We start from the raw sequence: 10,000 nt of genomic DNA, 5'->3' as shown, positions 1-10,000 counted from the left end.
CGGGTGCGGGCGGGAGGCGGCACACAACGGCGCGGGGGCCGTCCGCCGGACGGACCCCCGGCCCCACCGCACCAGGCGCGCGACGGGAGGGCCGCACACTCACACGCACACACGGACGCGCGCGACCCCGGCGCCAGACGGCTGGCCCGGCGAAGGCCCTCCCCCGACTCGCAGGGGGGAGGCGCGGGCCGCGGCAGGCGAAGGGCGGCGCGCGGCCCCACCGCGGGGCCGGCGGACCTCTCCCTCCACACCGGGCGGGAAGGAGAGGGGGCTCTGCCTGCGAGCCACGGTCGGTGGCTTGCGCGCAAGGCGAGGGGCAGCGGCTGGGGGATCCGGCACCCCCAAGGCACCCTCGGAGATGACTAGAGAAGACTTTCTTCACCGAAGACGGGCCGTCCCCACCCATCGCCCCCCACGTTGGGCCCCCGCCAGGCGCCCGAGGGCGCCCCGGGGATGGGCGGGGGGGGCCTGCGGTATTGGTAAGCACCAGCGGGGGGGTTAAGGCACAGTGGGCCTCTGCGGCCGGGAACGGAGCCTGCCGCCTCGTGCTCACGGCGGCTCTGCCTCACCCGGGGACGGCGCGTGCTCCCGGCTCCGTGCTGCGTCCACCCTCCACTCGGGCGAGGAGGGAACGGGTGGGGCACCGCAGCGGCGACCGAGGGCCTCGGAAAGTCACGCCTTTTGAGTCGTCCGTTTTTTTTTTTTTTCCGTTTCTCTTTTAAAGCTTCTCCGCCTCATCCCGCCTCACCGGAGCCAGGCTCCGGCGAGCGCGCGGGGCCTCGCGGGTACGCGCCGCGCACACCCGAGGCTTGCCTGGGCACCTAAAAGCCCAACACACCCCCCGGTCTCCCTCTGTAGAGGGGTCCGCGCTCTAGGGCGGCCCGCGGGGGGGAGGAGGTACGACAGAGCCTAACAACGGACCGCCGGGGCCCAGCCGCGGCTACGCAGCCTGGGCCCCCACCTCGCAAGGGCGACTTCCCTCGGCACCGGCGGAAGCAACACGCGGGCCCTCCTCCTTCCGCTCTCGCTTGCCTCACGCGGGTCTCAGCAAGCACCGGGGCGGGCACGCACGCGCGCACCCCTCTCTCACCCCCGCCTTCTCGGGATCAGGCACGGCACCCTCCCGCGAGGCGTGCGTGCTCTAAAGGTCTTACCCCGCTCGACCCCCCTTCTTTTTTTTTTTTTTTTTTCCTCCACATCCTTTCTCTCCCTCTCGGCCGCACTCCTGTTTTTTATTTCTCTCGGCTCGAGGGGCGCACGCCCACACGCGTGAGCGGTGACCGGAAGGGTGGGCTGGGAACGGGGAAACGGCACCGCCACCCGGCCTCAGGCACCTGAGGGACGGCCTGGAGCGTTCCAGGGGCACCGCCAAAGGGCCACTCGAGGCGCACCGGCACCACCTGGGAGGGGCGCGCGGGTGCGTCTGACCAGAGAGCCCCCCCGCCGCGGGGGGCGGGGGAGGGCCCGACGCGAGGCAGAACACCAGGGCCACGAGCAGAGGCTGTCCTGCTCGGTCTCAGGACCCCGCCACCGCCGACGCTGGCCGCGAGGCCGCGAACGAGGGCAGATGAGCGAGGTCGGGCCGGATTCCGTGCCCCTGCCCCTCTGCGCACCACCGGCGGGCGGGGAGGAGGAGCGAGGGGCCCGCGCGCTGAGCGAGAAGAGCGGTCCCATTCGCCACGAATGTCCGTCCCTCGTCTTGGCGCGGCTCGGACCCGGCCCGGGAGAGCACGACAACACCACATCGATCGGGTCAGCCCAGGCACAAGCGAGGAGGAGAAGACCCCCCCGCCAGGGCTGCCAGGAGGCGGGCGAGGACAGCCCCGGAGAGGACCCGCTTTCTGCCTCGCCCGCCCCGGCTGCGGAAAGGTGGCCGCGAGGACCCCGCACACGGAGAACGCCTGACACGCGAGGCACGTGGGCCTGGGGGAGGGGGGGAGCGGGGCACACTCTGGCGAGCACCGCGGCCACCGCGGGTGCCTGCGACAAGGGGCACGCGGGTCAGAGGGCCCGCGGCGCCCGTGCCACGCCGCCCTCGGGCACTGGAGACCGGGGGGAGGCACCGCGGCTGGACATCTGGACGCGCGAGAGCCGGCGCACGGGCCCCAGGCGGGCGGCTCAAGCGGGGAGGAGCGGGGGAGGGCGTGGGCCGTCGGTGGACCGGCGTCTACGGACCCGTCCAGGTTTCCCATCTGCTCAGCGGGAGTCACCCAGCGAGGAGAGCGTGTCAGCACCAATCTGGTGGCCCAAATCGCCCGTTTTGGGCGAGAGAAAAGCCACGCCCCGCGGCGGGAGGGGCCCGCTCCCCACGGCGAGCCCCCGGAACTGCGGCCCGGCCATCGGTCCGTAGCGCGACCCCATGGCCCCCAGCGCCCCGCCCCCCCCCCGGAGCTCCCGGGATCCTCTGGTCGACCCGCGGGACGGGGTGACGGAGCTGGCCGGGGCCGCGCGGGCGCCCAGAGCCAGCCGCCTGCGCTGCGGCCAACGCGGGCCGGTCGGGGAACCCTCGGAGGGGGGACTTGGAAAAAATTCTCGGGCGGCGGGGCCCCTCCGAAGGTCCGGGCCCCGCGCGGGTCCGTGGCCGGGCCGGGGCGGGCCGGGGGCGGCAACCTCGGCCCGGGGACCCCCGGAGCGGGACTTTGAAAAAATTCTCCGACGGTCCGGACCCCACGCGGGACCGCGCCCGGGCCCGGGGCGCCCTCCGCGGGCCACCCCGGACCTACGCCGGAGGCCCCGGTGACGACCGGGCCGCGCGAAGGAAGGCGCGCGAACGGCCGGGGCGTGCCTTGTCCCGTTCTTCTGCCTGCGCCGTCTCGGTGCGGCCCGGTTCGGTCCAGCGCCGTCTAAAACACGGCACCCGGGAGCGCGGCGGCGGCGGCGGCGGCGGCGGCGGCGGCGGCGACGGCCACCGCCTCGGCCACATGAAGCTGCGGGCCCAATTCCGGAACGTGGCTCTGGCGCCGGCGCCCCACCGTGGCCGGGACGATCCCGCCGACGCCGCCGGCGTCCCGAGACGTCGCCTCGGCCAGCGCGGCCACAGCGCCTCCCATGTCGCCGGCGCCGGAGCTCCGGAGGAAAACGATGTCAAAGTGGCCGCCAGGTGGCGGCCGACAACCGGCGCGGGCGACAGCGGGACGGATCCGGATCGGCGGCCGGCGAGGGCGCGTCGCCGGGCGGCCGGACGCCCGGTCCCGTCCCGGCTCCCCCCCCGCCCCCCTCCCCCGCCTCCCAGCGCCGCCGCCGAACACGTTTCTCGGCGCGGGGCGGCCGGAAGGCGTTGGGGCCGGCCACGGCGCGGGGTCGGTTGGGCCAAGGGGATCCACCCGGCCGGGCCCTTTCCCGCCTCGGCCAGGACGATCCTGCCGACGCCGCCGCCGGCGTCCGGGAACGTCGCCTCGGCCAGCGCGGCCACATCGCCTCCCGCGCGTGTCGCCGGCGCCGGAGCTCCGGGGGAAGACGATATCAAAGCGGCCGCCAGGTGGCGGCCGACAACCGGCGCGGAGTGCAGCGGGACGGATCCGGATCGGCGGCCGGCGAGGGCGCGTCGCCGGGCGGCCGGACGCCCGGCCCCGTCCCGGCTCCCCCCCCCGCCCCCCTCCCCCGCCTCCCAGCGCCGCCGCCGAACACGTTTCTCGGCGCGGGGCGGCCGGAAGACGGTGGGGCCGGCCACAGCGCGGGGTCGGTTGGGCCAAGGGGATCCGCCCGGCCGGGCCCTCCTCAGGTTCCGGAGGTGTGAGCAGGCTGTGTGGCTGGCTGCTTCTCCCTGACGGAACAGCAGTGGAACGACGGTACCAGCCCACTGCAGCAGCCGCTCTGGGAATGGTGCCAGAGGGCTCCCCGCGGGGCAGGGCCGGTAAACCCTCTCTGCCCCTGAAAGGTCTCTTCCTGCCGCTGCCCCTCAGTGCGTCGTCTAAGCCCGCCTTCGACGGTCAGGACTCCCCGCTCGTCGCAGACATACTCGTTCGCTTGTGTTTCCGGGTCTTTGTCGTCAAGAGAGCTAGGCGGAAGCGTCAGCCTATTCCACCACCTTGGCCCCATCTCCCAAAGTTCCGATCCAAGGGGGTCCGGCCCAGCCGGGCCATTTCGCCCCTCAGCCAGGAAGATCCCGTCTACCCCGCTGGAGCCCTGGAGCACCATGCCGGCCAGCCGGCGTGTCCCACTCGGGGGGGGCCCTGGGAGGGAGGGAGGGAGGGAGGGAGGGAGGGAGGGAGGGAGGGAGGGAGGGAGGGAGGACCCCGGGAGGACCCCGGGAGGACGCCGGGAGCCAGGCCGGGCTCGAGGAGACGGAGCGAAGGCCCCGGGCCGCCGTGGCCAGCGCGCGCCCGCCGGGACCGCTTCCCATCCCGTCGGCGCCGCAGAGCTCCGGAGGGGGACGGTATCGAAGCGGCCGCCGGGTGACGGCCGACGACCGGAGCGAAGGGCGGCGGGGGGGTGGAACCGGGTCCACCTGGGCCCCGGCCGGGGCTCGAGGGTGGCAGAGGGGACAGACTCCCCCGGGCCGCCGGGGAAACCTCTCGGGAGCGTCATGGGGCGCGCGCGCGCGCTCGCCCCCGAAAGGGCCGAACGGGGGGGGGGCGCCCGAGGGGATGAGCGTCCACCGGGGGCGGGAGGGAGAAGAGAGCACGTCCCAAGCGTCGGACGGGCAGGTGTTCTCCGATCCGTATCCTTTGGACGGACGCGACAAACGGGACGGGATGAGACCGCCAGTCCCCGAAGTTTTCCTCCTCGTTCTTTGAGTGCCCGCGTGGCGCAGCAGGCAGACCGGGAGACGTTTTCCGCCGTCGTCCCTGTCGCCGAGCCAACGGTACGCGTGAGGCGGGTTGAACGGGCAAATTGCGTCGGGAGGGAGGGAGGGAGGGAGGGAGCCGTGCGTTTGCCGGCATCCGCGTCGCAAAAGAAAACCACGGCCGCCACCGAGAGCGTTCTTCCTCATCGCTTTCCATCCTCCCGCGACGCGGGCGGGCAAACGGGGGGCGGGGGGGAGGCCGGGAACGCCTTCCCAGAGCCGGTACGGACCGGCTCTGGGCCCCCCGGTCCGACTGGGGAGACATCTCACCGAGGGAGGCCCTCGAGGCTCTCGGGAGCGAGGCCGGACTTAGTGAGGTCCAGCGGAGGCGCGGCGGGCCAGCCGCGAACGCCCGCCCAGAGGCCCTCGGGCGGCTCGGCCCGAGCGAGTGCTCTCCGGGCTCGCGGGCGGACTCGGGAAGGTGGCGTCTCCGGGGCGGGGGGGGGGGAGGGAGAGGGGTGAGTCGGCGTCTCGAGCATCGAGAGATCTCCGGCGGCTCCCGAATGCGGGCGGGCGGGCGGGCGGGCGGGCGTGTGTGCGTGAGTCGTGGGGGTGGGGGGTGGAGTGCCCGAGGGGGGTTGGGGGGTGGGAGGCCGAGAGCGGGGCGGTGGGGGGGTCGGAGGGTGGGGGCGGTGGGGGACCACGCGCCTCGGGCCCGGGGGGTGGGGTGCTGAGGTGGGCGGGGAGTTGGCAAACGTTCCGGGTGGCCTGGTGCGTGTGCGCGCGTGCCTGCGCGCGTGCGTGCGTCCGTTCGCGCGCGCGTCCCGGTGTGCGTGCCTGCGCGCGCGCGCGTCTGTGCGGGGGCGCGTCTTTGCGGGGGCGTGTGCGCGCGTGTCCGGGCGTGTGTGCCTGCGTGTGCGCGCGTGACTGCGTGCGTGCGCGTGCGCGTCTGCGGGCGTGCCCGTGTGCGTGTCCGCCTGCGTCTGTGGGGGCGCCTGCGCACGTGAGCGCGGGTCTGTGCGTGCGTCTGTGTGTGCGTCTGTGCGTGTCTGTATGGGTTTGAGTGCGCGTCTGCGCGTGAGCGCGTGTCTGAGCGTGTGCGCCTGTGCCTGCGCCCGCGCGCGCCTGTGCCTGCGGGAGCGGGCGCGCGCTCAGGCGGACGGGCAGCCCCCCGTCGTCGCCCTCGGTCCGCCGAACGGGCGCCCCCTTGGCCGGATGGAGAGGCTTTTCTCCGCGCCCACGAGGGGAATCGCAACGGGAACCGTAAGGCCGCACGCCGGCGGCGCTAGCGCCGCCTGCCGACGAGGGCCGCCGCCGCCGATCCCCCCCCCCCGGCCCGACCCCCAGCCCCCCAACTCGGCCCGCGGTGAGGGCCGGGGCCGTATTCGGCTGGAGGGGGGGGACGGTAAGGCCGAGGGCAGCGTCGCCGTTCCCGCGTTGCACGCGTCGCCGTGCCGCGAGCGTCTCCCGGGAAGCCAGAGGAGCGAGGTGTGTGAAGCCCGTGCCGCGCGCGCGCGGACCCGACCGGGGTGTTCCGGGACGACCGACCGACCGACCGACCGACCGGCCGACCGGCCGACCGGCCGGCCGACCGGCCGACCGTCGTCGTGGAAAGCTCACGGCGGACTGGACATCTGACGGGCCCCTCCCTGTCCGAGCCGACCTCCCGAGGTACGTAGGAGGGGAAGGGTACGGTAGGCTGGTTCGGCTGGAAGCCATCCCACCCCCGGGAGGCGTCGATCGACGGGGAGGCGGGACCGGGAAGGCACCGGTTTCCAATCGGACGATGGCTGAACCTTGGGCGACGGGTACGCGGACTCCTCCGTCTTCGCCCGAGTTCGCGACTCTCTGCGGGGGGAGCTTTCCGGGAAGCGGGTGACGGGCGCGCGTGCCGTCGTCCCGTGAAGGCGCGCTACTACCAAGAGGCTCCGAACGCGGGCCGTCCTCGGGGGGCGGTTTATTTTTTCTCAGTCGGGGGGGACCCCCGCCACAGGGAGAGAAACACCCGAGTTGGAACGGTGCTCGGGTGGGGAGTAGGGCGTGGCGGTGAAGACTGACGTTCGTCATCGTCGTCGTTTCCGTTTAGATAGAGAACTGACTGCGGCGCCGCTGCCGTCGCGTGCCGTCGAGCGGCTCGGGACTCGGAGCGGCCCTAGGGGAGAGAGTCGAGCCGCCCCACGGGCTTCCCAAGGAGGAGCCGGCGGATCCGAACCGCCGACGATCTCGGTCGGCAGCCGAGCTCCGAGCCGCCGCCGCCGCCGCGCCGCCGGGGCTCCGTCTTTGCACTCGGTCTCCGGTACGCGGCGAGTTGGTTTCGCCCGAGGGGCGGAACGGCTCTCGAAGAGGAAAACCCGGTTTCAGAAAAGGAAGGAGACAGGCAGAGGGAGGGGGAGGGGGAGGGGGTGGGCGGGAGGGGTGGGGGAGGGGAGGGGGATGGGGGCAGGGGAGGCGAGGGGGAGGGGAGGGGGAGGGGTGGGGGAGGGGAGGCGGTGGGGGGAGGGACGGGGAGGGGGAGGGGGGAGGGGAGGGGAGACGAGGGGAGGGGAGGGGGAGGGGGACGGGGGAGGGGGGAGGGGGAGGGGGAGGGGAGGGGAGGGGAGGGGGGCGGGGAGGGGAGGGGAGGGGGACGGGGAGGGGGAGGGGATTGGAGGGGAGGGGGAGACAGGCATACCTGGACGCCGAGCCAGCCCGGTGACGGCGTTAGGTAGAAGAAGGACGGTAGGCGCCCACGCGCTCACGCCCGTGGCTGCAGATACGGACACGCAGGCGCGTGCACGCGCCCGTGCGCGGGCGGGCGGTACGCACGTGCCTGCCCGTGCGTACCCGCGCGGGTACACGCGCGTAGGCGTGGGCGCGCCCACACGGGCGCGCCCGCGCCGGTACGCGCGCGCCCTCGGGCGCGTCCGTGCCCGTGCGTACGCCTAGGGGTGTGCACGCGCGGGCGCCCGCCTCTACGTACCTGCCCGAGGGCGCGCGCGCGCGCGCCCGCGCCTGCACGCGCCTGCACCTTCGCACGGGCACCTGCGCGCGGACCTGCCCGCGCCCCCGCCTCTGCGTGGGATCGGCGAGAGCCGAAAGCGGTACCGCCGCCGCCGCGTTTTCAAGATCCTTTGGCTCACGCGCCCCCCCACCCCCTTCCGGCCACCTTCGGGGGGAAAGCCCAACTTCACGGACGGGCGGAGCGGATAGCCCTTCAGCTGCGCCTCCCTGAAATAGAACGGGAGGAGTCACGAGAGCCTTAGGAAACGGAGCGAGGCGACGAGAGGGTGCGTCGAAAGGCGGGCGTCGAGAACTCCGGCCACAGGCGTTTTCCTTCTGTAGGGTGTAGAAAGCACCCCGCCGCACGCACCCGGCGTTAGGGAGCTGTCTCGAGGGCCGCGGTTTCTACTCCGCCGACTCCTTTCAGTTGAGACGGGGCGCCTCCGAGCGTGTGTGTGCGCGCGACCCGAAGGCGGTCGTCGAGGGACGACGGCACCCTCGGTCCGCCGAACCCCCGCGCCCTCGGACGGACGGGTGGAGAAGCTCTCCTCGACGTCACGGAGGCGGTCCCGACTGAAACCGGAGGGGCACGTGCCGGCGGCGCTAGGCCCGCCGCCGCCGAGGACCGCTGGCGCCACCCCCCCCCACCGCCCACCACGCACCCCCAACCCCACCCCGCCTGCGCCCTTGCCGTGGGCCCCACGCTGGCGATATCCGGATCCAGTCCGACGTGGCCGCCGGCTGCCACCCGCCAGGCGGGGAAGAGGTTTGGAGGCGGCGGAGGCGGTGGGGGCGGCGGGGGGCGGCGGGGGTGTGGGCGGTGGGGGGCAGAGGAGGAGGAGGAGGAGGAGGAGGAGGAGGAGGAGGACGGACGGACGGACGGACGGACGGAAGGACGGGAACGCGCCCGCGCGCGCGTGCGCGCGCCCGCACCGCAGGGTGCCCTCCGGAGACACGGACGGGCCCACGGAGCACACGGAAACACGGAGATGGACGCGAGGGGGCGCGCGCGCGCGCGCAGCAGACACAACCCCGGGACGCCCGGGAGACACAGAGGTAGGCGCGGGCAGGCAGAACACGCGGGAACGCGGACGCGCGGCACCCACGGACACGGTCCGCTCGCGCACGCGCACGGGGGCCCGGACGCACGGCGACTCGCACGGACGGCGCGGCCGAAACACGGGAAGGTACGCCTCAGGGGCACACGCCCGCGGACCCCCCCGACAGAAGCCCGCCCGCGGCCAAACCCCGCCGCCCCCCCCCGAAGCGGGACGCCCACCCGCGCGGACGGAGGGAGGGGCGCGACGGGGCGGACGGCCGCGCCGCAGTGCTTCGGAGGACACGGCGCCCCCGCCACACACGCGCGACGCGATAGACGCGTCGCGCGCGAGACGGGGGCACGGGCACGAGGTACGTACGCCCGACCGCGCGACTCGCGCGCCCGCCGGCCGCGCGCCCGCGCGGCATCCCGAAGAGGGCGCGCCGCACTCGGACGGACGGGGCCGCGCGCGCGCGCGCACCGGAGAGGCCACGCGCGCACCCGCGCGGACACGTACGCGCACGCAGCGGCGGCGGCGGCGGCGGCGCCCTCCGGCGACACGGACGCACGCCCGGGGCACGCGGAAACGCGGAGACGCACGCGCACAGCAGACGCACGCACGGGACGCTCGGGAGACGCGGAGGTAGACGCAGGCAGGCGGAACACGCGGGAACGCGCGTCGCCCCCGCGCACACGATACACGGAGCGGGCGGGCACGCTCCACTAGGCGCGCGCGGCCTGCACTTGACGCTCGGGGACGCGGGCGCGGACGCGGCCCCGTACACGCGGCACCCACGGGCAGGCGGCACGCGGGCTCGGACGCACGCCCGGCGACGCGCGCGGACGGAGAGACGGCGCACCGGAACCGCGGGCGGGAGACGCGAACGAACGGGCGCCTCCCGCGCCGCGCGGGGGGGACGCCCACGCGGAAGGCGCGGCACGGCCACACGCCCGCGGCGCCCCCGCGCGCCCGCCGTCCCCCCAAAGTGGGACGCGCTCGAGACGGCGCACGCGCACGGACGGTGACCGCGACGCACCCGCGTCCGCCCGCCCGCACGCACGCACGCACGCACGCACGCGACCCCGGAGGACGCGTCGCACGCGAGACACGGGGGCGCGCGCCCGAACTACGTAGGGTCGACCGCACGACTCGCGCGCCCGCCGGCCACGCGCCCGCGCGGTATCCCGAAGCGGGCCCGCTACGCTCGGACGCAGAGGCAGAGGCAGAGAGAGACAGAGACAGAGGCAGAGACAGA

This window comes from Loxodonta africana, unplaced genomic scaffold, assembly GCF_030014295.1.
Source record: "Loxodonta africana isolate mLoxAfr1 unplaced genomic scaffold, mLoxAfr1.hap2 scaffold_556, whole genome shotgun sequence".
NCBI classification, from domain to species: Eukaryota; Metazoa; Chordata; class Mammalia; order Proboscidea; family Elephantidae; genus Loxodonta; species Loxodonta africana.
This window is presented reverse-complemented; position numbering follows the sequence as displayed.